At 42.5% G+C, this 26214-nt stretch overlaps 1 long non-coding RNA gene across 1 annotated transcript in view; it reads right to left on the bottom strand.

The window, feature by feature from the left end:
* Positions 1 to 9960: 9960 nt before the first annotated feature.
* Positions 9961 to 26214, bottom strand: part of LOC123934819 — a 98258-nt gene continuing 82004 nt past the window's right edge. The window contains exons 3-4 of the long non-coding RNA XR_006816834.1: positions 10219 to 10304; positions 9961 to 10050 (exon numbers count right to left, since the gene is read on the bottom strand). This is a non-coding gene — a long non-coding RNA (uncharacterized LOC123934819). The remainder of the gene's footprint in view (positions 10051 to 10218; positions 10305 to 26214) is intronic.

The following is a 26214-nucleotide window of genomic DNA, read 5'->3' as shown; positions in this document are numbered from 1 at the left end:
GCTTCCCTCTCTCTCTCTCTGCCTGCTTCTCTGTCCACTTGTGATCTCTCTCTGTCAAATAACTAAATAAAATCTTTAAATAAATAAATAAATAAATAAATAAAGTCACCACAAACACTGAGCGAATATTGCCAAATCCTTGCTCCTAGGGGAAATACAAGGTTTAGGTTCCTGTGAGTCTCTGGTCACATTCTGGCAACTGATCAATGCACAACCTTGTTCTTATGTGTTTAAAAACCTTATTTAATGTATGCCATCAACTCAGTAACATTGAACTCAAAGCACCATAGTTCATGCCTGAACAAAGCTTCTCTAACACATGTATTTTCTCCATAAAGCATATCACAGCCTTCTTGTGCTTGGGAACAGTAGACAGCACTGCAGCACTATGCTTAGGGGTCATTTTAAATGGTGAAATCAACAAGAAAAGCACAAAAGTGAGGAAAACGTGGTACTAAATAGACTGCCAAGAGGATACTTGTTTATACCATGAGAGCTAAAACAAGAGGCAGGGTGTTGCCTCATTCTGTGCATGTCCACCAATGACTGGGAAAGCACTACACACATACATTTTGGGGTTACAAATAAATTTCAGTGCATAGGAAAATTTGCAAATATGGGATCTGTGAATAATGAAGATTGACTGTAAATACTGCTCCAAGTTGATCCCTCCTTGGGACTACTATAACTCTGACCATCATCCATCTAACTGGCTAGGTCTGGGGGGGAGTTGGTGAAGGAGGCAGGAGGAAAGCCCCAGGCACTTCTGGCTCTCTGCACCCGCACCTGGGCAAAGTGGCTCCAGCACCAAAGACTGCAGATGGTCTCACAGGCTAAGAGGTCCAAAGGCATCTGGGAACAGCAGACAGTCTCAGCAGCATGCTCTGTTGTTCAAGTCATAGGAACATCACTGATGGGCAGAGGAAGAGGACATCTGTACTGCTGACTGGGCTCTACACCAGGTCTGGGATAGCAAGTGACCCTGGACCAGGCTGCATCACTGTTGCCATGACCAGCACATTGCTTGTTTCCTTGGCTATAATCTCTGTTATGACAGAAGGGACCCTGTTTTGCTCCCATTGGCCTTGCCAGGGCATTGCCAGTACCTGATATTCAAGAAAATTTTTGAGGAAGAAATAAAAATAGCAAATGTAACCCATCATTGGACCACCCAAATGGAGCTGTATTCATCCTTGGGGCTTTCCTTTGGATGTGGGTAGGGCTAGAAGCCCTGTCTGAAAACTTCATCTGCCCCAAGGTAAAGGGATCATTTCAAGGGTTGTAAAGAGGCCAGTGACTCTGTAAGGAACCCCATTTCTTATGCACTGGTCACCCCTCTTGTGATCGGGGACTCTAAGCAGATAACTGGGTAATAAAAAAAAAAAATTGTCCTTCTTCCTTTAAACATGGATTTACAACTGCTTTTTAAGAGTGATTGTTTGTATATGAACGACTTGATCCAGTAGTGTTATACACTGAATTGTGTCCTCCCTCAAATTCATATGTTGAAGTCCTAACCCTTAGGATCTCACAATGTAACTTTATTTGGAAATAGAATCTTTAAAGAAGTAATTACATTAAAATGAGTTCATTAGGGTGGGCTCAAATCCAATACGACTGGTGTCTTTTTTTTTTTTTTAAAGATTTATTTATTTATTTATTTACTCGACAGACAGAGATCACAAGTAGGCAGAGAGGCAGGCAGAGAGAGGAGGAAGCAGGCTCGCCGCTGAGCAGAGAGCCCGATGCAGGGATCGATCCCAGGACCCTGAGATCATGACCTGAGCCAAAGGCAGAGGCTTTAACCCACTGAGCCACCCAGGCGCCCCACGACTGGTGTCTTTATAAAAAATAAAAGAAGTTTAGATATAGATATGTACAGAAGGATGATGACATGAAGAGACACAGGACAAGATGGCCATGTACAAGTCAAAGAGAGAGGCCAGGAAGACATGCTTCCAACTCAGTCCTCAGAAGGACTCTGCCAACACCTTGATCTCAAACTTCCAGCCTCTGAAAAACTATGAGAAAATAAATTTCTGTTGTTTAAGCCAAAAATAAAAAATAAAGTACAGGCAGAGAAACAGAAGCCCTTGGGCAACAAGAAAGAATGGTTCATGACATATTAAAAGAAAAGAAAAGAAGTAAATGTTATCAAAACAACTGAACTAACATTGAATCCTTACTCTGTGGCAGGCATTATTCTAAATTCTTTATCTGCAACAATTCATTTACCTCAGAAATCCTCTGTGGTAACCTGTACCAGATACTCTTGGTACTCAATCCTTATGCCTTCAGGCACTACCATTTCAGTGTGCTCCAACTGCCTGTATCTGCCAAGGATTTGGCCCACAGTATGATGGCCTGGTAGTGCCAAGGATTTTGACAGTCCCATGAGCAACCCTCAACAAAAGACTGTGGCTCGTTCGTGTATAAATAACCCAGCTCCCTCACTCCCAATGTGAAAAGACTCTAAGGGTCATGCTCTATACCCTTTCCCAGAGTTCCACAGTGGGACTAGGCCCCAGTGGTCCACAGTTGTCTCTTGCTGGATAATCCAGCCTTTTATGACTTCCCTTCATGGATTAACTTCTCTACTCCCCTACCCATGTTTTCCTTTACCTCCCAAATAAACTACTTGCTCTTAAACCCTTGACTCACAGGCAGCTTCTAGAGGAATCCAAACTAAGATATAAAGGAAGGACATAGAGTATCTGAGAACTGATGTTTAGAAGAATATAAACATGTAAATGTAACTGAAAACAATCACTAATACATAGTGGTTGTTAATCACCAATTCTCCAGGCTTGACAAGAATGTGTATTAAAACTCACATTAAATTTTTGAAGAGGCAGAACTCTTCTAGGAACATAAACACCACTCAGAGATTTCTTACCCTTACCAGGCATCAAAGCCTTTTTTCCTCTTTTATTCAAAAGGGGGGGGCCCTCCAAATGCCTACCCAAAGTTATTAGCTTGAGAAGAGCCCAATGTTGCTTTTCTAAATCCTCTGTACTTAAAGTAGATACATCTTTTACCTGATTTTAGAGGAATCCTAACTCCTTCTATTCACAAATCTGAGCTCACTAGAAAATAAGATTTTATAAATCATGTTTTAAGAGACCATAATATAGACAAAAATATATTAAAATGGTCTTCACACACGGTCTCTCAACTTACTAAGTTGCTTTTCTAAACACTGGAGAGTAAAAATCTTAGGAATATGTTCTATGTTTTGTGTTGATTATGCTAATCAAAGTTTAATGAAGCCTTTGTTATGTTGCAATTTTTTAAATGTGCCAGAAAATGCCACAAATCAAAAATAATGTTAAATAAAAGATCTTGTACTGAATTTTAAAAACTGTGACCCTATAATAGGATAAGAATGGGGGGGGGATAAATGAAATGACTAATTGAAAATTTGCTTGTAGTCCCTGATTATTTCCATCAGTAGCCATTAATCTGTTTAAAAGGGCTTTTGTGACTCACAGTCATGATAAAATTTTGTAAGTCTTCCATTTTGTACAAAGGAGCCTGGTTCAGTCAACATTTTCAATTACCAGCCACACTGTGAGCTCTATTAAACAAATAAATACTTTTGAGAATATATAAACAGAAACATAAGTTAAATATTTGCTTATGGACTCCAGTTGATTAGGGTGAAATATGCAGTCCTGGGTGCCTGTGTGGCTCAGTCAGTAAAGTGTTTGACTCTTGATCTAACCTTAGGTCCTGATCTCAGGTTTGTGATTTCAAGCCTCGCATTGGGTTCCATGCTGGGTGTGGAGCCTACTTTAAAAAAATGTACAGTCCAAGATATTTGGGATAACTTACTATTTAACTGATAAATGTTGGTAATAAAGTTGTTCCTACTATCCTGCATGAAAATACATATGCTTAAAAAATTATGAAAGAAGCTATTTCTAGCCCAGAAGATAGATTCTACATACTGAGGTCTATAAAAGCCTTTCTTGTGGAGAAAAGTTCTTGCCATTGTGTTTGAATCATTCTTATGACATATAAACAACAACATCACTTAATTTATTTGAGGCTTGTTTGATACTATAACTTTGGGCTTTTATTTTCCTTTCGTTCAGTTCAACACACTTTTTAAATTTCTACTTTAGTAGATAGTCCCTGGTAAACTCATTTCATATGGATTTAAAGGCACTATTTATTTTTATTTATTTATTATTTTTATGACATAGAGATTTATCTATTTTTGAGAGAGAGAGAGCGAGTGAGTACAGTGGGGAGGGGCAGAGGAAGAGGGAGAGAGAGAATTTCAAGCAGACTCCCTGCTGAGTGTGGAGCCAGATGCAGCTGTTGATCTCATGACCCTGAGATCATGATCTGAGCCAAAATCAAGAGACGGATGCTCAACCAACTGAGCCGCCCAGGTGCCCCGTAAAGGCTCCTTTTATATGATTTGGCTTATAGATACCATATTTTCATAAGAAGATTTAGGTACAATAGCATGGAAACTATAATAGCCACAATTACAAAAGCAACAACAAAGGCTAACATTTGATCGAAGCTTACTGTGTGCCAGATATTCTTCATACACGCTATCTCATTTTAGCCTTATTACAACTTCATGAGGGAAGTATTATTAACATCCCGATTTTAGAGACCTGAAAATACGCACAGAGAGCTGAAGAACTTGCCCAAGGTCAAACCACTGGGAGTGGGAGAGTGGGATTCCACCCCAGCAGCCTAGACAGGCCCTTGTTGCTAGCTTGTCATCAGTCATAGCTGAGACAGCACAAATCAGCTGCTCAAAGTCACTACTGAACAAATATGTGAGATCAAACCTAGGTTTGTGTCTATACTTGTCAAAGGATGTTCTTAACAACCTTTGTTTTACTTTCCAAATGGTCTTACTTATGCTGCCTTTGAAGCCAACTTCATGTCAAAGGGATTAATCACACTAAGAACGAAGTCTAGAGGCAGCGGTCATTTAGTTTTGCCAAATTCTGAGGATGCTAGAGGTTGGCTGAGGGGATTTGGGGAAGGATTTGACTACATAATAATTTTTCAGCTTCTTTTAAAAAAATTTAACTGAAATATAGTTGGCATACAATATTATATTAGTTTCAGGTGTACAACATGGCAGTTTGACAATTATATACATTACAGTAAGTCTACTTATCACCTGTTACCATACAAAGTTGATACAATATTATTCCCTTTGCTGTACTTCTCATGTCCATGACTCATTTTATAAAGAGAAGTTTGTCCTTTTAGTCCCCTGCACCTATTCTACCAAACCCCCATCTCCTTCCCTTCTGACGACCACCAGTTTGTTCTCTGTATTTGAGTCTGTTTCTGGTTTTTTTTTGTTTGTTTGTGTGCTTGCTTGTTTTGTTTTTAGATTCCTGTATAAGTGAAACCATATGGTATTTGTCTTTCTCTGTCTGACTTACTTCGTTAGCATATTATGGACCCTCTAGATCCACCCATGTTGTTGCAAATGGTACGATCTCATCCTTTTTCATGGCTGAGCAATACGTGTGTGTGTGTGTGTGTGTGTGCACACGTGTGCGTGTGCACACACATCTTCTAATCCATTCATCTACTGATGGACACTTAGGTTGCTTCCATATCTTGGCATGCTGCAAAAACCATATAAGCATGTATCTTTTCAAATTATTGTTTTCATGTTCTTTGAAAAATGTCCAGAAGTGGAATTTTTGGATCATAGGGTAGCTCTATTTTTAATTTTTTGAAGACCCTCTATACTGTTTTCCACAGTGGCTGCACTAACTTACATCCCTACCAACAGTGCACACCGTAATTCATTGACCCCAAGTCTTGCCTGATTCTTCTAGTCCCATCTTCTCCTACAGCCCTGAACTACTTCTGGAATAAGCTGAATAATGTTCCCCAAAGATACCAGGTCCTAATCTCTGGAACTTGTGAATGTTACCTTATTTTGAAAAAGGGTCTTTACAGATGTGATTAAGTTAAGGATCTTGAGATAAAGAAATTATCCTAAATTATCCAGGTGGGCCCTAAATGCAATCATATTTATCCTTATAAAACGGAGGGCAGAGGGAGATATACACACACAAAAGATAATGTGAAGACAGAGGCAGAAATTGTAGTGATGAGGCCACAGGCCAAGGAAGGAATGCTAGTAGCTACAGATGCTGGAAGAGACAAGGAATGGGTTTTCCCCTGGGACCTCTGGAGGGGGCATGGCCCTGCCCACTTCTTGATTTTGGCCCAGTGATACTGATTTCAGAATTCTGGTCTTTAAAACTGTGAGAGAATAAATGTATATTATTTTAAGCCATCAAATTTGTGGCCATTTTTCTTAAGATTTTATTTATTTAAGAGAGAGAGAGTGAGTGAGTGGGGGAGAGGGGAGAGGAGTAGAGGGAGAGGGACAAGCAGACTCTGCGCTGAGCATGGAGCCTAACATAGGACTCAGTCTCACAACCCCGAGATTGTGACCTGAGCTGAAATCAAGAGTTGGACACTCAACTGAATGAGCCACGCAGGTGCCCCGGTTTGTGGTGCCACAAGAAACTAATACAACCAATAGTTCTCACTGAGACCTTCTGTTCCAGCTTTGAAGAAGACACTGAAGTCCTGTTTTAGTGTGTGGTTTTACCCAGCAAATGAGCATTTGAACTGCGATCCAGCATTTTCCTCAGTGACTGACACAGAACATCACTGGTATTGGGTATGTCAAGAGGCACTTCGTAAGCCACGTGTTCCTTTTTGGCTCCTGCCTGCTGCTGTTGCTGCTGCCTTGGGCTACCCAACCTGTACAACCATCCCATGACCTTGGAAGATCAAGAAAAGAGTCACTGTGCCCTACTGGATGAGAAATGCCTTATTTCAAATGTCACGGAGGCCGTGTGTAGAGAGGTCAACAATGTGGAACTGGAACCCTGTGTATGTTCTGCCTTAGGCTCATGGAACAAATGAACATTTTTTCCACGCCTTTTGGCTGCCTGGCGCCTCTGCACAGCCTCCCTATGTTAGGATGATTTTGCAAATTTTGTCTCCCAAGGCAGAAGGCAAAAACTTGCTTTCTCAGACACACTTGCAGCTCCGGTGTGAGTCTGTAATGGGGCTCCCGGGAGAGAGTCTGCTTTGGGAGAGAGTGAAAGCAGAGGGATGGCACAGAATCCATTCTAGTGAGGGTGGCAGAGCCTGGAGAAGAGACTTCCGGCCTTCAGGGTAGCAGAGGCAGAGATCCTAGTTGGGAGCACCCCATGCCTGGCATCGGTCATGGGCTCATGCCCAGGGCTAACGCCCAGCAGTGGGAACAGTCTGACAGCCCGGTTCAGATGTACAAACCTGATTCTCTCACCACCCCAGAGATTCTGTGAGCCCCCATTACTATCCCTCAATACATTCCTTTTTGTTTAACCAGTCAGGACTGATGTTGTTGGCGGCCAAGAGCCTGCCTGAGGCATCTACCTCGTGGTTGTGTCTTACCATCTCGCTGTGTGGTTGCTTCTGGCAGAGGACAGGCCTCTGAGACTGTGGGACCTGGTTTTCCGGATACCTACTTCTTACAACCAAGCCTTCTGCAGCGTTATTGGGGGATAAATGGTGGCTCCAGGAGGACAGGTATTTGGATTTTGAGATCCTGAGCAGATTAGCTCTTAAGGTTAGTGGGTTGCAGCCACGAGCACAAAAGGGCGTGTCAGCCCTTCCTTTCACTTGGTGTGACCCATCCACAGTGTGGAAAATGAGAGCCTCGGCCTACTGCATAGCCCCCTCTAAGGTAGCAGGACTTCTCCCACCATGTTATAGGAGGGCCTCAGGGACACGGACCTCTTCAGCCGAACTGATTTCTCAGTACACACCATTCCTGCCCTTCTTAGATGCTGCCTGATGTCCTGCTCAAGTTGTCTCATGGGTACCTAATGAGACTGAAAGCTCCTTAAGAGTGGAACCCCATTTCTTCCTCCTTTTGGTTCTTCGTGGTGCTTGGCTCAGAGGTGAACACACAGGCCTGCTGCAGGCTGTAAGCGAGGTGGAGAAGCAGCCTTGTCTCCACTGCTCCCCATTCACCAGCTCCCGCTGAAGAAGGAGGAAGTGATGGCGCTGGTGAGCGCAAGTCTCCAGCTGCTTTTGTATTCTCCAGGAGAGGTGATGTTTTCCTGAGACCAGAGCTGGGGGCAACCCCTCAGACTTCCTTTTACCCTCACACTGCCACAGAGAGCTGACTCTACCGTTGGCTTAAAAAGCTGTTATGTAAGGGGGCCAACTTTTAACGGACGATCCATTCACAATGAGTTGTTACAATAAAAAATATACTTATAGCATTTACCAGGGCTTATTCTCATGATCAACAATTTTGTGCTTGTCATTTGTGCTTAAGATTCTGAAGAGCTCAAACAGATGGGTTCACATGAATCACTGGGTTTTTGGGGTCACCTGTGGGTCGCCAGTCCCTCCACCTTCCTCTCGTGACGGAGAATCATGTCACTCCATCACTTACAGAATAAATATAGTTGGAATTCCATAATTATATAAGCGCTTCAACTATGTACGCTGCAATGGTATCTTCACGCAGATTTGAAAATTGTACACTGTTGTAATTTATTTCACCTGGCTGGATCTCATTTTCTACCTCTCTAACAAAAGGAACGTTAAATGCTTATTCCTGTGAGAAGGTGGTTTTGGTTTTACATTCTAGGAATTGGGTTAGCTTAAGCCCTGAATCAGCTGGTTTGTAGTGTAAGTGTTGGTTGCAAAGAGGTCTGGGTGTAAATGCCATTTCCTCCTGTATTGGAAGTAATTTTTATTCGCCTTGTTGGTCCTATTGTGGTGTTCTACCCCCCAACCCCGCTCCATCCTGAGCAATTCTATTTCTTTGTAGGGAGTGGCTTCCATGATAAAGCAATATATCATCCCACCAGAGAGGCTGTGGATTTATTTCGTTATTAGCTGGTGAGCCAAGAACATTATAGGGCACAGGGTGAATATAATACGAGCTGCATGGGGGACTGTTAACCTGGCAGGGCCTCACACAAATGCAGTGAATTCCTCTCAGCCGCGTGCAATGTAACTGCATCTACAGAGAGTCACATGACCCTTTAACTCCATTTGGTCAAGATATTTACTTCTTTGCCCTGTCTTCAGCCACCATTTGATCTTTCAGAATAGTGACTCTTAAGCTTTTTTGAGCTCAATCCACAACATTACATTTTATATCACACACAGAAATATAAAACTGAACCATGTAACAAAATCATATTTACTCTCACTACTTGTGATAAATGCTAATAATTTCTACTCTGTTCTAATTAATAAAAGAATGGACTGGGGCTCCTGGGTGGCTCAGTTGGTTAAGCAACTGCCTTCTGCTCAGGTCATGATCCTGGAGTCTGGGATCGTGTCCCACATCGGGCTCTCTGTTCTCCAGAGAGTTTGTTTCTCCCATTGACCTCTCTTCTCTCATGCTCTCTCTCTCTTATTCTCTCTCTCTCTCTCAAATAAATAAATAAAATCTTAAAAAAAAAAAAAGAATGGACTGATGTGCCCTAAAATGATCGAGATTCGAATGAGTCTCAAACCATGGTCTAAAAAGCACAGTTTTAGAATCTATTCCTCAGAACAAGTTGGGAAGATCTTCATTTCTTTGACTCCCTTTTGCTATTTCTTCTGGGATTTACTTCTATATTTCTAAACAACATGAATATATTCCTATTTCATATTTTCTTACGCCTTTACGTATCATCAATTTTCTTCTTATGGAAAACGAGGACTTAGCTCCCTTTCAATGCACCCTTCTCAAATATTCACATATTTCCTCTCCTCACCTCCCAATATATCATGAGTTTTTGATTAAGTCAACATTCATTGTTCATATTACCATGGTTGTATGTATGGGCCAGAGTCCCAGCAAGAAATAGAGGCACACTCAAATGGGGTAATTTGAGAAGAATTTAATAAGGGACCATCTGTAAAAAGCATGGGCAGGGTCTCGGAAAACCACTGGATATAGCGCTGCTAGAATTGGCGGTGGGGGGGGGGGCGGCGGCTCCATTACCACTCGTCAGCTCCAAAGAATCTGGAGACCTAAAAATGTATAGTGAGACCTGCCTGACAGCAGCCACACTGTTGTCAGGGCATGAGGCCAGCCTGAGATGACCATGATAGGAAGACAGAGAGAGAACCACATACCTTCAACTCAATCTCCTTCCTCCCTTTGATCTCCTGCTGAAGCTTCCCAAGGGAAGAACTCACCTGGAAGCCAGAGAGCACAGGAGCCTGTTGGTGGAGTCCAAAGAAGTATGCCTCCTAGGCACAGGGCAGGTGAAGGACGGATGAATCTGGAAGGCAAATTATGTAACTAGTATTCACAGCCGAGCACATTTACTTATTTTAAAGATTTATTTATTTGAGAGAGAGAGAGCATGCACACGGGGAGGGTGAGAGGGAGAGGGAGAGAATCTTAAGCTGGCTCTGTGCCCAGCATGGAGCCAATGCGGGGCTTGATCTCACAACCCTGAGATTGTGACCTGAGCTGAAGAGTTATTAACTTTTAATAGCTGTGTACACTTATCCAAGTCACATACCTCCTAGAGCTCCAATTTGCCCATCTATAAAATGGGGATAGGATTATGTGATTTGCTGGATGTTTATAAAATTAAGAGAGATTACATGTGTAAAGTCTTTGGTGTTTAATAAATGATAGCTATTTACTTTAGTTGGGTATGATTCCTGCCAGAGTACTTGGGCAGCACAATGAGGTCTCCAAGGAAGACTGCCTGGTGTAACAATTTTTTTTCCTGCAGCTTATAGGATCTTTTCTTTGTCCCCTGTTCTCAAAATTTCATGGCTATGTGGCTTGGTATGGATGTGTTTTTTTTGGCTCAGCCTTTGTGCTGGACACACAGTGAGCCCTTTTGGTCTGGAAACTGATCCCTTCAAGTCAGAGAAACTTTCTTGAATTATTTCTTTGATGATTTCTGCCCTTCCATTTTCCATGTGTTCTTACTCTGAAACTCATTCATATGTTGACCTTATTGAGATGCAGTGCTTTTATTATCTTTTAGCTCCTATTTTCCATCTCTTCATCATTTTGCGCCACATACTAGATTTCCTGAACTTTAGCTTCTAGTTCTCCTGTTGAGTTTTTCATTTCTGCTACCTTATTTTTAATTTCCCAAGGATTCTTTCCTATTCTCTAAATGTTTCCTTTTGGTGAAGGAAACATTTTTTTTTGGTTTTTATTTGGTTGCAATATCTTATTTTTCAGAAAATATTAAATATCAAAGATTATATCTCTGAGCATAGTCTTTATTTCTTCAGGTTCTTTTTTCCCCTCAATCTTTGGCCTCTGTCTTGTACCTTAGAGAGTTTCCTGAGAGGTCTGGAAGTCCTAGGCTATCTTGGTCACATTTAAGAATATAACCTAAAAGCCTGGTTGGAAGAGAGGGGGTTACTGATTATAAATTTCACTGTGCTCTAGCTAGATCCTTATACTGATACCAAGATATTTAGCTCTTTTGTCCTGGGCTGTCAAATACTCAGAGAAGCTTCCAATCCCCTGTCTGGAAAACATATATCTAACTTTCAGTGAAGGTCATTTGGGAGAAGAGGGCTGAGGTCCAGGTGTTCAGGAAACCTTTGCTTAATCCCTATTTTCAATACAGGATCCCACCCTCAGCAATACTTAATGTCCCCCAGACCGGAGGCCCTCTACCCTCCAGAGAATACACCTCAGTATGCAGCTAGAGTGGGGGGAAGCAATTGCCTTGCTGAGAATGGAGATCTGGGTTTAAACTTGCTTCTACTACCAGCACTGCCTGTTACTAATGTCATTGTCTCTCAGCTCTAAATCCAACCTTTCCGTGCTCAGCTTGGCAACACTGGTGTTGAGACTCTTGAAACCACAGGGATTCTGCCGCTATTCCTTCTTAGACTCCGCCCATTTTAGTCAATAGAGGGAACCCAGAAGGCTGGGGAAAGAAGGATCAAGCTACATCCAATTGTCTTCCTAGTGCTGTGAGCAGCAACCCAGCAATGCTTCTTTGCTCCAGCAAAGGTTCCTTCCTGCATTAACAGTTTATGTAAGTTTGCTGTTTTTCTGACACTCACAGAACCAGTCTCATCGTGGCCCCCCAGTCCCCAGCCCCCACTCCAGGGACACCAGTACTGGCTGAGCAGCAATCACTCTTCAGGGATCTGGGCCCCTGCCTCATGGGCTCCTCCTTCAAGCTCATAGGTTCTGATGATTCCACCCCACCCCCACGCCTGGACTCCCGGCTGCCTGGGAGTGGTAGCTGCTTCCTAGAGTTACTGCCTCCGTGATATCTTAGAGTTCAACTTTATGCCTCGTTAACAACTCTTTATATGAAATTCTATCTGTTCAAATAACTGGTGGGTTTTTTCTGTCTCCTGATCAGATCCTGACGGTTACACCAACTTTCAATGAAACCTCTTGTTTTCCAGCCCCACTTACACCCCACTTTCAGAGGTATGGGTTGCCTCCAAATCCTGAGCCATTCTGGAGTTTCACACCAGAAATTATTTTGCTTCTTGGTCTCCCTAACCCTCTTGAGAAACTTAGGGGTCAGGTTCTTCTGGTCTGCTGGATCAGTAATGACTTGTCCATCTGCTTTCTTGCTTCTGAGATTTTGTTGTTTTCTCTCCCAATTTCTTTGTCCCTGTAGGGTTTTGCTTTTTTGGACATCTTGTTTATGGTCATAATGGAATTTAGGAAAGGAAATTCATTGTTTTTTTTTAAAAATAAGAACAAGAGACTAATTTTTAAAGAGATGACAACAAACTGAGAAAAAATATTCCCTAAGTTAGGATGGTAATCTGCACTGTGGGGAGGAGAGTGGAGCGGGATCCAGGAGGAGGTAGATTTGCCCATATTCAAATCCTATATATGAATTTCAACTAGTCTCTACATGATATATTTCACAAATTTTGAAAAGGCAAACTTCGGTGTACAACTATATCAGTTGGCATGTATTCAACTGCATAGAACAGAAACTTAACTGCAAAGGTTTAACTAAATAGGAGTATATTTTTCTTCCATAATGAAGAAGTTTAGAGGAAGGCATCCAGGGTCAATATAATGTCTCCATAGTGCCATGGCCAACAAGGCTCCTCCTAGCTTTGGGCACAATCATGCTTGGCTTTCGCCTTTATGTTTCTTACATGGCTGCTTTACCTCTGATTATCACATCTCTATTCCAGGAAGAATGGCAATGAACAAAGGGCAAAAAGCCAAAGAGATGAGTGAGCTGAGTTGGCCTCCTCTTTAAAGAGTGTTCCTTGTGTACCTAAAATGAATATAATGTTATATGTCAGTTTTTAAAAATAAATAAAATTTTTCAAAAAGTGAAACCAGGGGTGCCTGGGTGGCTCAGTGGGTTAAGCCTCTGCCTTCAGCTCAGGTCATGATCTCAGGGTCCTGGGATCGAGCCCCGCATCGGGCTCTCTGTTCAGCGGGGAGCCTGCGTCCCCATCTCTCTGTCTGCCTCTCTGCCTAACTGTGATTTCTCTCTCTGTGTCAAATGGATGAATAAAATCTTCAAAAAAAAAAAAAAAAAGTGAAACCAGGGGGCGCCTGGGTGGCTCAGTGGATTAGAGCCTCTGCCTTCGGATCAGGTCATGATCCCAGGGTCCTGGGATTGAGCCCTGAATCAGGCTCTCTGCTCAGCAGGGAGCCTGCTTCCCTTCTTCTCTCTCTCTCTGCCTGCCTCCCTGCCTACTTGTGATCTCTGCCTGTCAAATAAATAAAATCTTAAAAAAAAAAAGTGAAACCAGGCCCTCATACATTTAAATCACGATTAAATTCCATTTATGATAAAATAAAAAGTAAGAACTAGGGGCGCCTGGCTGGTTCCATTGGTAGAGCATGTGACTCTTGATCTTGGGGTTGTGAGTTCAAGCCCCATGTTGGGTGTAGAGAGTACTTAAAAATCAAATCTTTAGGGGCACCTGATTGGCTCAGATGATAGAGCATGTGACTTTTGATCTTGGGGTCATGATTTTGAGCCCCACCTTGGGTGTAGAGAATACTTAAAATCTTTAAAAAAAAAAAAAACAACTTAAAAAAAAACCCAAAATCTAGGGGAAAGTATATGAAAAAAAGAGACCATGTTGTGCTTAATTAAATAAGTTCACATTTACAGATACTTAAAATGGCATACCAGCCCCCTGGCACTATTTCCAAAATGTTCTTGCTCTCAGGTTATTTACTGTGAGGTGTCCACATTATAATATGAAATGTGTGTAACTGTTTCACAAAGTATGCTAGGCCCCATGTGCCTTAGCTCTGTGCTGCAAATACAGAGCAAAGGCACTGTGTTTACCAATATTAAATCACCTGTGGGGACAATTTGATCTTATCTATTTATTGCCAGATTTAAAAGTTACGTCATAATCTCTTGCAAAATTTACATATGAGTCTGCATACATGTATGCCCATGAAAACCAGGTAATGGAGTTCCAAGCAGTCCAATTTTTTCTTAGAAACCCAGATCTCTGTAGTGCATACCCTCTCTATGAACGTTACAGGGAAGCAAATACAAGATACATATGTATTTTCATGCTCCTTTGAAGTGTTAAAAAAAAAAAGAATTTCCTGAACAACCCAAGTGGCAATTTTGCCTGCTTCTCACTGTCTAAGACTTTGTCACAGGCTTCCCTAAGGAAGTCTGGAGAGGTGATGTTTTCTCCTGGGAACACTGTCCCCCTGAACAAAACCAGAGCCAAGTGAGGAGGAAGCAGGATATGTGAAAAGAATTCTTGGGCACCTGGGTGGCTCAGTGGGTTAAGCCACTGCCTTCGGCTCAGGTCATGATCTCAGGGTCCTGGGATCAAGTCCTGCATCGGGCTCTCTGCTCAGCAGGGAGCCTGCTTCCCTCTCTCTCTCTCTCTCTGCCTGCCTTTCTATCTACTTGTGATCTTTCTCTATCAAATAAATAAATAAAATCTTTAAAAAAAAAAAAAAGAAAAAGAAAAGAATTCTTTGTGGAAGGCTACTGCCAAGCTGAGTTGCCCCTCCTCTGCCCAGGGGGAGGGAGGGGAGCTGCTTTCTGGCACAAGCATCCTAAGAGGGGCAAGGAAGAATGACAAAATGGATATTACACAGGCAACTGACAGTATCTGCCACAGTTGCCATAAAGTTGCTATAAAGATTAAAACAGACTATACTTACAGAGCCCCTAGCACAATGTCTAATACATTGTGATCATCCAGTATCAACCTCTTAAGAAACTATCTCCAGTTATCTAGCTCATTAGAGACAAAAATGGAAAGAACCAAATAGATGATGCCAGTAATGCTAAACATAAGAAACATTGTTGCTTCTTCTTTAATACTCAGAGTTGCTTTTTTCCCCCCCTAGTTTGAGGCTGCATATCAAGAGAGTGTAACTTCTATTGTAGGGGAAGTCTAATCCATAAACAGTACAATCAACTTGGTATGAGGGGAAATGTACTGCGTGTAGCTTAGCTTTGTTGTAGTCTACTTATAGCTTTCTTTTAGCTCGATCTCCAATCTGGCAAAACAAATTCCCTCCATTTGTTCATCCTTTTTTAGCCACCTATTTACTCTATTTCTAGTACCTCATTTGTCTCTTCTTGTGCTAGAACCCTGTGTTCTTTCCTCTATGATTGGTATCTGTTTTGCTACATCATCTAATAAATGAGTATTAATCATATCATAAAGAACAATATGGTACTAAAATGTTACTGGCTTTGGTTAGAATGCTTTTGATTGCAAGGAGAGAACACTTGGTTAAAACTGGCTTTAATATTTGCAAATGACGCATCAGATAAAGGGCTAGTATCCAAAATCTATAAAGAACTTATCAAACTCAACACCCAAAAAACAAATAATCCAATCAAGAAATGGTCGGAAGACACAACAGACATTTCTGCAAAGAAGACATTTAAATGGCCAACAGACACATGAAAAAGTGCTCCACATCACTTGGCATCAGGGAAATACAAATCAAAACCACAGTGAGATACCACCTCACACTAGTCAGAGTGGCTAAAATTAACCAGTCAGGAACAACAGGTATTGGCAAGGATGCGGAGAAAGGGGAACTCTCCTACACTGTTGGTGGGAATGGAAGCTGGTGCAGTCACTCTGGAAAACAGCAAGGAGGTTCCTCAAAAAGTTAAAATAGAGCTACCCTACGACTCAGCAATCACACTGCTGGGTATTTAACCTAACGATAGAAATGTAGTGATCCGAAGGGGCACGTGCACCCGAATGTTTATAGCAGCAATGTCCACAATAGCCAAACTATGGAAAGAGCCTAGATGTCCATCAACAGATGAATGGATAAAAAAGATGTGGTATATATATACAATGGGATATTATGCAGCCATCAAAAAATGAAATTTTATCATTTGCAATGACGTGGATGGAACTAGAGGGCATTATGCCAAGCAAAATAAGTCAATCAGAGAAAGACAATTATATGATCTCACTGATATGAGGAATTTGAGAACCAGGGTGGGGGGTCATGGGGGGCAGGGAGGGAAAAAAATGAAACAAGACAAAAGCTTAGAGGGAGACAAACCATAAAAGACTTTTTTTTTTAAAAAGATTTTATTTAGTTATTCGACAGAGAGAGATCACAAGTAGGCAGAGAGGCAAGCAGAGAGAGTGAGAGGGAAGCAGGCTCCCCGCCGAGCAGAGAGCCCGATGCGGGACTCGATCCCAGGACCCTGAGATCATGACCTGAGCCAAAGGCAGTGGCCCAAACCACTGAGCCACCCAGGCGCCCCCCCATAAAAGACTCTTAATCTCAGGAAACAAACTGAGGGATGCTGGGGGGTGGGGGGATAGGGTGGCTGGGTGATGGACATTGGGGAGGGTATATGCTATGTTGAGTGCTATGAATTGTGTAAGACTGATGAATCATAGACCTGTACCCCTGAAACAAATAATACATTATATGTTAATTTAAAAAAAAGCCCTGGCTTTAAAATAATGGTATTTATTGGGGCACCTGGGTGGCTTGGTTTAGTATCTGCCTTTAGCTTGAGTCATGATCCCAAGGTCCTGGGACTGAGCCCCATGAGGGGCTCCCTGCTCAGCGGCAAGCCTGTTTTTCCCTCTCCTTCTCCCCCTGCTTGTCTCTCTCTCTCTGTCAAAGAAATAAAATCTTTAAAAAATAAATTAAATAATGGCATTTATTAATTCATATGTCTGGGGATAGGTGGTTCCAGAGTTGTCTAATTTAGTGGCAGAACATTATCAAGGATTTGGTATTTTGTTTTGTTTTTTCTTACTGTTTCACTGTGTTTAGGATGCTGGGGTTTTTTAAAAAAAGTTTTCATTTTAATTCCAGTTAACATACAGCATTATATTAGTTTCAGGTGTACAATATAAAGATTTAACACTTCCATACATCACCCGGTGCTCATCACAGCAAGTGCCCTCCTTAATCTCCATGGCCTATTTCACCCATTCCCGCCCACCTCTCCTAACCATCAGTTTGTTCACTGTAGTTAAGAGTCTGTTTCCTGGCTTTTCTCTCTTTTTCCTTTGCTCATTTGTTTTGTTTCTTAAATTCCACATATGAGTGAAGTCACAGGGTATTTGTCTTTCTCTGACTGACTTATTCTGCTTAGCATACCACAGCAAGATTTCATTCTTTTTGATGGCCGAATAGTATTCTAGTGTGTGTGTGTGTGTGTGTGTGTGTGTGTGTGTGTGTGATCTCTATCTCTATATCTGTATCTATATCTATATATACCACATCTTCTTTATGGGATGCTAGATTTTATCTCATGTTTGTTGCTTATGATCATAAGATGGCTGCAGCAGCTTCAGGTATCACATCCTCACAAAACAACATTGGGAGGGGGAACAAAAAAAGATGATTGGGGGAGGGGAATGTTTCCTGTCTTGTGTTCCTTTCCAAGAGTGAGCAAAATCTTTCTGAATTCCCCCCAGCAGACATACCCTCAGATTTCACTGGCTAAATCTGGATAAAATGTCCATGCCTAAGCCCATCACAAGACAAAAGGAATGAAGTCACCCTTACTGTCTGGAGTGGGAGGGAATACTTTCCCTGAGCACATGGTCATAGGAAGAAAGGGGTTTGGGGAGGTAACCAGCAGTGTCAGCTATATTTGGTAATTCTGAACTACTGCAGAATAAATCTGGAATCAGAGCACCTGGCCTGGGGTTCCAGTGGTCATATAATACCAGTGTGACTTCAGGCAGGGCAGGTCACTGCACCAAATTGAGGAACTAGATCTGAATTCACTTTGTAAACTCCAAGCACTATGTGAATGTGGTAAGTCATTATTGTGGATGGATTTCTTATTTACTTACATAACAAGATATTAAAATGGGATCATCCTGATGCTGTTTTGTACCAACAGAAGAGATACTGTGCTCCAAAATTAGTGTGGACAGGTGCACAGAGGCAGACTTTACAAGAAACTCTAACTCTCAAATGCCCTCAGCAATTTCGATTATAAAGGTGTCAAGAGAGGGAGAGGGAAGGAGGATTTGTGAAGAGGATTCTTTGGAGAAGTCTATTGTCATTCTATGAATATCCTTCCCCTTGCCCCTGGGATGGGGGTAAGGGGAGAGATGCCCTCTAACCTCCAGCCTCATGAGAGAGGGCATTAAGCGGGCCCCTTAAAGAGGTTGCTGCATGTTCCCTATAGTTGGGGAAGCAGGACTGGAGCATGAGTTACGACAGCCTGTGGCAGTGGGAGAGAGGGGTTATGCTGGAATCAGCTGGCACTCCAGGGTGGTGGGGGTGGGGTGGAGTGGATGCCGGAGTGTCTGCCTGGAGCCCTTTTTTATTAACCTTTTTTGAAATATATGATACATATTAAAATATGCCAAAATAGCAGGTTTGCAGATTGATGAATTTTCATTAACTGAACATCCCCATGAAACCAGAACATTAATTACTAGCATCTTATAAGGTTCCTGTGTGCCCTTTCAGTCACCACTGCCTCCCAGGGATAACTGTTACCTTAACCTCTGATAGCATAGATTAGTTTTGCCTCTTTTTGTTCTTTTTTTTTTTTTTTTTTTTTCTTCAGAGAGGGGGAGAAGAGGTAGGGGGGAAGAAGAGGGGGATGGGAGAGGGGGAGAGAGAAAATCTTAAGCAGGCTCCATGCCTAGCTCAGAGCCCGACGTGGGGCTGGATCCCACCACCCTGAGATCTTGACCTGAGCCGAAACCAAGGATCAGATGCTTAACCAACTGAGCCACCCAGGCGCCGCCTCTTTTTGTTCTTTATATAAATGAATCATACAGTATGGACCCTTTAGTGCCTGGTTTCATTTGTTCAAGATCACATTTATGAGATTCATCATATTGTTGTATTATTGCATATAGTTGTAGATAGTTTATTCTCATTGTTGTACAGCATCCCATTGTGTAAACATTCCACAATTTATTTATCCATTCTATAGCTATTGGGCATTTTAGTAGTTTCCAATTTGGGGCTATTATGAATAGCACATTCTAGCACACATCCTTTAGTAAACATATGTAAACAATTCTCTTGTGGATATACCTAGGAGTGGAGTTTCAGGGTCAAAGGGGTGATATTTGTCAAATCTGGAGCAGTCTGAAGTCTTGCCTAAGAAGACTTCTTGGATAGAATGTGGATTCAACAACGAGGGTCTGGGTAGAGCAACCCTGCCCCCAGCCTCTCACCTAGTCCCAGAACCAGGGGCTAAAAGGAGATGCCAGTGGGAAAAACAGTGTATGGTGCCCATCATATGGGCTGCAGTCAGAGGAACCCAGCAAAGGAGCCTCCCATGAGCCCCATGGAGGAAGCCATGCGTCCCAAAACACAGCCCTGCCTCCAGAAACTTTCAAATCTAGGACTGCATTGGTCTCAACATGGATGTTGTAAGGGGCTGGTATAGAAGAGGCTAGCATTGGGCTCCAGTTTCTGGACACCGGGTTTTCATCTGAACAACTCCATTACATACTCTGTAACTTCAGGAAGGTCATTTTCCCTCTCCAGGTCTCACTTTTCTCGTCTTTCTGATGTGTGGCTCCCTTGTGCTCTGAATTTCCAAGAATCGCCTGTGCTCTAAATGCCTTCAGAACAGGGACCACATCTTCTCTTTCTTCCACATTCCTAGACAGCACCCAAGGCTAGAGCTCTACACATTTAAGTCAGTGGACAACAAATGTCTTACAATTTCATTGTCTAAAGAAAAATCTGCTTTTATGAGTCCAGTGATGCATATAACAAGGATTAAATTGGTGCATTAAAATTAACAACATGGTGTGTGTACCTGTCCAAATACAGATGTTACACTGTGTACCGACCTTATGGAAAAATCCATTTCTATTCTTTTTACACAACCGATCTTTTCTAAAAGAACAGAGCAAAGACTGTCTATGCATTGTAAATTTATTGACTTACTATTTTATCCAAGGACATTGGGTAATTAGTAGATTCCAACACAGACCCAACGAATTCTTCTCTTCATCTGGGAACATGTTTTATCACTTGCAACTGCTTTATTTCTAATGCTTAGCATTTAAAGGTTATATTTTTTTAAAAAAAGCCTCCAGACATTATGTAGTCACTGTCTGGAATGGCATTATATTTCAACAGGATATTATCACTCAGGCGAGGAGGAATCATTTTTACTGGGTAGGAAATTATTCCATTGTGCAGTATTATTCAAGCAATTAGAATTCACATTGTGTGGCAAATTGTCAGATCTTCTCACTGGAGTCTGTTAATATACTGTTCATATTTAACAGAAAGAAAAAGGCTTTTTCAGTAGAAGCATGGGCAGTAGGCAGCTGGGGAGGTGAGCCATGATGTAATATTTTTTCCCAGGAAATTCTTTTGAAGTTACCCTGAAGTTCCCTGTCTTACTTCACCAATCAGCAAACTTGCTTCCTTGCATTTATCCCCTTTAGTCATGGAAAACTTAGCTTTGCCCCTTATGGCTTGAGAGGGAAAACTTAGCTTTGCCCCTTAGGGCTTGAGAGGGAACTGACAACTTAGAAATTGGTGTCGTTCCAAAAGTTTGTTGGAAAATCTGTCGTAGAATTCAGAACAGATTTTCCTCAGTTTGTTAGGAATGACTGTGGTTCCCAAGCAGACCCCTGGGGGCTGCGTCACTTCTAACAAAGTGGGACTCTGGTATTAATGATGATCAGGAAGCCAGTTGTTGGGTAGAGTGTTATTTCCCATTGAAAATGCACTCTAAGTCCCAACTTGGGAGAACAGGAACACAGCTTGCCTTCTATACTCCCTACTCCACTCTGCAGTCAGAAGTGGGGGGTTCCTACAGCTTGGGGGATTGGAGTGCACCAGGCAGGAAAAGGAGTTGGAGGATGTCCAGAAAGCTGTGAGCAGAGGCAGAAGCTTCCCAGCAATGACAGAAAGAAGGGAAAAGGAGCGGGGGTGGACCCGGCAGTGATGCAGCAGCAGAGGTGGGAGTATTTATAGTTTCAGCAGCAATTGACAGGGAAGTCCTTGGATGCCGGGGTGAATTTGCTCATGGGATACTGGTAACTTGGGTGGTCATAACTGAGAGGTGGTCCCAATCAATGCACAAATCTGAGGTTTTACTTTCTACTCCAGCCTCCTAAAACCTAACCTTTCTTTCTGCCTTTTTTTTTTCTTTCTGCCTTCAAAAAATCATCATGGAATATCTCAGAAACACAAAAGGTATACAGGAGAATCTAACAAACACCCAGCTTAAGGTATAAAACATTCCAGATATAGTCGGAGCCCTCTTGTGTACCTCTTCTCACTCTCATTCTCTCTGCCCTTGAGACAATCACAAATTGAATGTTATCATTTCTACATGTATTTTTGTACTTTTATTATGTATATATCACACATATACATACATATCATAAATCCTATGTAAGTTATATCCTACTATAAATCATTAGGGATATATATTTAAACTAAATGATTTATAGGTTTTTTTTTTTAAGATTTTATTTATTTGAGAGAGAGAGAGTGGGAGAAGGGGCAGAGGAAGAGAGAGAATCTCAAGCAGACTCCAGGTTGAGTGTGGAGCCTGGCACAGGGCTCAACCTCACAACCCTGAGATTATGACCTGAGCAGAAATCAAGAGTCCAACACTTACCCAACTGAGCCACCCAGGCACCCCTGATTTATAATATTTTTGCACATTTTAACATTTTGTAAATAGCAGAAGACCTCTATGTATCCTTCTGCAACTTGCTATTTCCTTCCAACATTATGTTCTTTTTAAATATTTTATGTATTTATTTGAGAGAGAGAGAGAGAGAGAGAACGAGCATAGGGGGAGGAATAGAGGGAGAGGGAGAAGCAGGCTCTCCACTGAGCAGGAAGGCTGATGAAGGGTTTGATCCCAGAACCCTGGGATCATGACCTGACCGAAGGCAGAAGCTTAACTGACTGAGCCACGGAGGTGCCCCACCCTTCTAACATTATGTTCTAAAAATTAATCCATGTTGATAGGGTGGCTCTGGGTCATCCATTTTTTTAAGGTTTTATTTATTTGACAGAGATCACAAGTAGGCAGAGAGGCAGGCAGAGGACGGGGGGGGGGGGGGAGCAGGCTCCCCGCTGAGCAGAGAGGCCGATGTGGGACTTGATCCCAGGACCCTGAGATCATGACCTGAGCCGAAGGCAGTGGCTTAACCCACTGAGCCACCCAGGCGTCCTGGGTCATCCATTTTAACTGTTGCATAGTATTCCATTTTACGAACAGATGTACCTTTTCCACCAGCCAAACACAAAACCCCGGAATGCACTCACTCCTCTTTCCTGCCCACACAGGATTTCGGATTCTTAATTCACAACCGGAGGAACACCCCTTTCTAAGGGCCAAATTGTCCAGGTCCCCTCATCCAAGTTTTCCTTGGCCTCAGGGGAAGTTTTGTTGGAAATGGCAGGCTGCCTGGACAGTACCCATTCAGAACATTATCTGACCTTGAGAGGAGGAGTTTGCCTTTGCCACGGGATAAGGACTTGAAGAAGTGCTTCTACTTTTGGTGGCAGAATGACTCATGTACTTGGAATTCCCTACCTCTTTCCCCTGGATGAAATTCAAGCCATGCTGTCAAAATATAATTAGTTCACTCTTTAAAAGGGAAAAGGAATCCTCAGAATTAAAAACAGAATCATACAATGTAAGACCTAGAAGAGTAACTTATTCCTCCATCCTTCTCCAACACCTCAGTATGGGTCAAGAGATATTTAGGCACCAGCCAAGCCAACCATTTAAGGAGGTTTCAAGAGCACAGTTATTTGAAGGTCTTTCTAAATGGGGCAGGGTGGGTGAACACTTGACAAGAAGCAGCAGAGTGCCAGAATGGAGGAGGATCACTCTTGGTCATTAATCAGTGCCATTTAGAGTCACCTCTCTCTCAGCTCAGCTCAGCAAGTCAGGGAACCTCCTGGCAAAATGCTCTAACCCAGGATTTCTGGCACTTGGTTTTCTGGCACTTGTGTTAAGCAGTCCTTGAGAATGGTCTGGCCAATCAAGCACTGACATATGCCACATTGTTCTTAGCAGTATGTCTGAAGGAGGACAAGGGCTTCTTCAAATTCTAACCAATGTATTCGACTGCACCGAGGCTGCTAATTCACCCCAGTTGGCTGCTTTCCCCATAACTCCTCTATCCTACTGGCAGAACCTGGAAAGAAAGTCCAGAAGACGAAAGCTGACATGAATGCTAGAGACGTTCCAGCTCAACACCTGATTTATCAAGTTATTAATTTAATAAATAGGTGCCAAGTGTCTAGGATGTGCCAGACTCGTGGTGATACATTGATGACCAAAACCAGATGTAGAGTCTGCCCTCTTGATGGTCACATTATAGAGGGTAGGGGCTGCAGGCATGACCAATACCAATCAAGCAAAAGAAAAAATATATATATTAATCAAGCAACCACAGGAATGTAGAACATGCTATGCTGTGAGTCAGACTTAGAGAGCTGAGAGGACTTCCTTAAAGAGGTGATGCTTGGGCTGAGATGTGAAGCACGAGTAAGTGTTAATAAGGCAAAGACAGGAGAAACAGCTTTGCAGGGAGAGGGTAGCAGCAAGGGGTAAGATGACACATAGCAAACAAAGAAGGCCATGTGGCCTTTTATAACAGATAAATAGAGCAGGGACATAAAGCTGGGGAGCAGGGGCCACACCACATGGCGCCTTGAGGCCCATGTTAAAAATTCTGCCATTTATTGTAAAAGCAATGGGAAGCCATTGGGGGGCTTCAAATAGGGCATGGACATAACTGAATTAGGATTTTCATTTATTTGACAGGCAGAGATCACAAGTAGGCAGAGAGGCAGGCAGAGAGGGGGAAGCAGACTCCCTGCTGAGCAGAGAGCCCGATGCGGGGCTTGATCCCAGGACCCTGAGATCATGACCTGAGCTGAAGGCAGAGGCTTAACCCACTGAGCCACCCAGGCACCCCTTGAATTAGAATTTTCAAAAAGTTCATTTTGACCACGATATGGAAAACCAACTGGAGAAGGGCCAACTGGGAGATTATTTTAGGTAAGAAATATTGATGGGTTGGGCTGGGGTGGTGCTGGTGGTGGTGGTAAAGGGAAGGGAACAGATTGGAGAAATATTAAGGAGGTTAAATCGATGTGATATGGTGATGGTTTAAATACAGGGATGACAGGGAGGCAGGTGTCAAGGAAAGAGAGGCTACTGTAAGAGGACCAGGTTTGTGGTAGGTGAGTGAGTGCTGACTTTCAGGTGCCTTTGTGATATCCAAGAAGAGCTATCCAGCAGACCACTGGCTATATGTGGGTCTGGGACTAAGAGGAGAGGTATGAATTGGAGATTTATATATCTTTGAGTCATCTGCAAAAAGGCAGTGACTCAGCCAGGGCTCTAAAAGAAACAGATGGCACAACCAAATCAGGAGAATTCAGTGAGAATTAATAACGGGACTATGTTAGGTTTCTGCTGTATAACAAATAGTACCATAACCTCAGTGGCTTAATAGAGCAAATGTTTTATTTCTGGCTCACAGGTCTGTGGAATGGTTATAGTTCAGCTAATTTTGGCTAGGCACAGCTGGGCTAGGCTGACTCCAGACTTCAAGTCCTGCTCATGGCTGTTCTACAAGCCTGGACTCCTCAGGGAATGGTGCCATATCAGAGACCCAGAGTTGGCCTCTGCTGTTTGCTGGCCAGGCATCCAGGAGTGGACTTAGTGAGAGAAGTTTGTGTCGTGGATGCCACGACTGTGGGTTCACAAGATCACGAGGGAGCACCAGGGTAGCTGGAGGAAGAGGCTGGCTGACAACCAGGGAGAGGATGACAACCACCTAATCACTGAGACCCTCCTTTGCAACAGATACCCACTGGTAGGCATTTACATGGGCATGATAAAGTTCATATTTTGGGCTTAGCCCCAGAGGTCCATCCACATGGACACCCTCAAGACATCCTGTCACCAATTTTTCAATCTTGTACTTTCCAAATCCCTGATCAGTTGGATAACCCAACAGTCACTGCCCATGAGGCAGTGTGAATCTAGTCCTCTGGCTGTCTCAGTCCCAACAAAGTAAACAGCCAAATGTTCTGCCTCTTGGAAGGATTTTTCCTTCAGCAACATTTTCAGGGCCACTTCTGAATGGGGCTATAGTGCAATAGTCACCCACTTTTATCTGGTGCCAGCATAGCATGTAAACTCATTAGGGAAGCAGGTCCAAGCTTTTTCCTTCTCTGATAATGGGCCATTGGGAATGGAGGCCATGAGGCCACAGGTAAAACTGAATGTGAGGCAGAGTAGCAGGAAGAGCAGGTACCGTAAGAGCCTGAGCCACCTATTTGGGTAGTTTTCTCTTGTTTTACTGACATGCTTGGGCCTGGTTTCATATATTTGACTTCTGTTTTATAAGAGAGAATTGCCATTCATGTCCAAGTTTATGGTTTGGTAGTTCAGGTAACACCCAGATCATAATGGGCATTTAAAAAATAACATTAAGAGTACATGCAGAATTTTACTGAATGCTATTACATGACCTACAAAAACAGACAGGCAAGGTTTTTTTGCTCTCCTGATATCATGTATCAAAATAATAAATCGCTGCACACTGAACCACCCTTCCATTCTCAGTACAAACCCATTTGGTGGCAGTAATTTATTCTTTTAATAGGATGATGAATTTTGCTTGCCAGTATTTTATTTCAGATTTTTACATTGATATTTACGGACCAGATTGATCCTCAGTTTTGTTTTGTGTGTTATTTTTGCTAGGTTTGATTTCAGTCTTCTC

Source organism: Meles meles, chromosome X (genome assembly GCF_922984935.1).
Source record: "Meles meles chromosome X, mMelMel3.1 paternal haplotype, whole genome shotgun sequence".
In the NCBI taxonomy this organism is placed as follows: Eukaryota; Metazoa; Chordata; class Mammalia; order Carnivora; family Mustelidae; genus Meles; species Meles meles.
The sequence above is the reverse complement of the archived record's forward strand: the minus strand, read 5'-3'. Positions and strand labels throughout refer to the sequence as shown.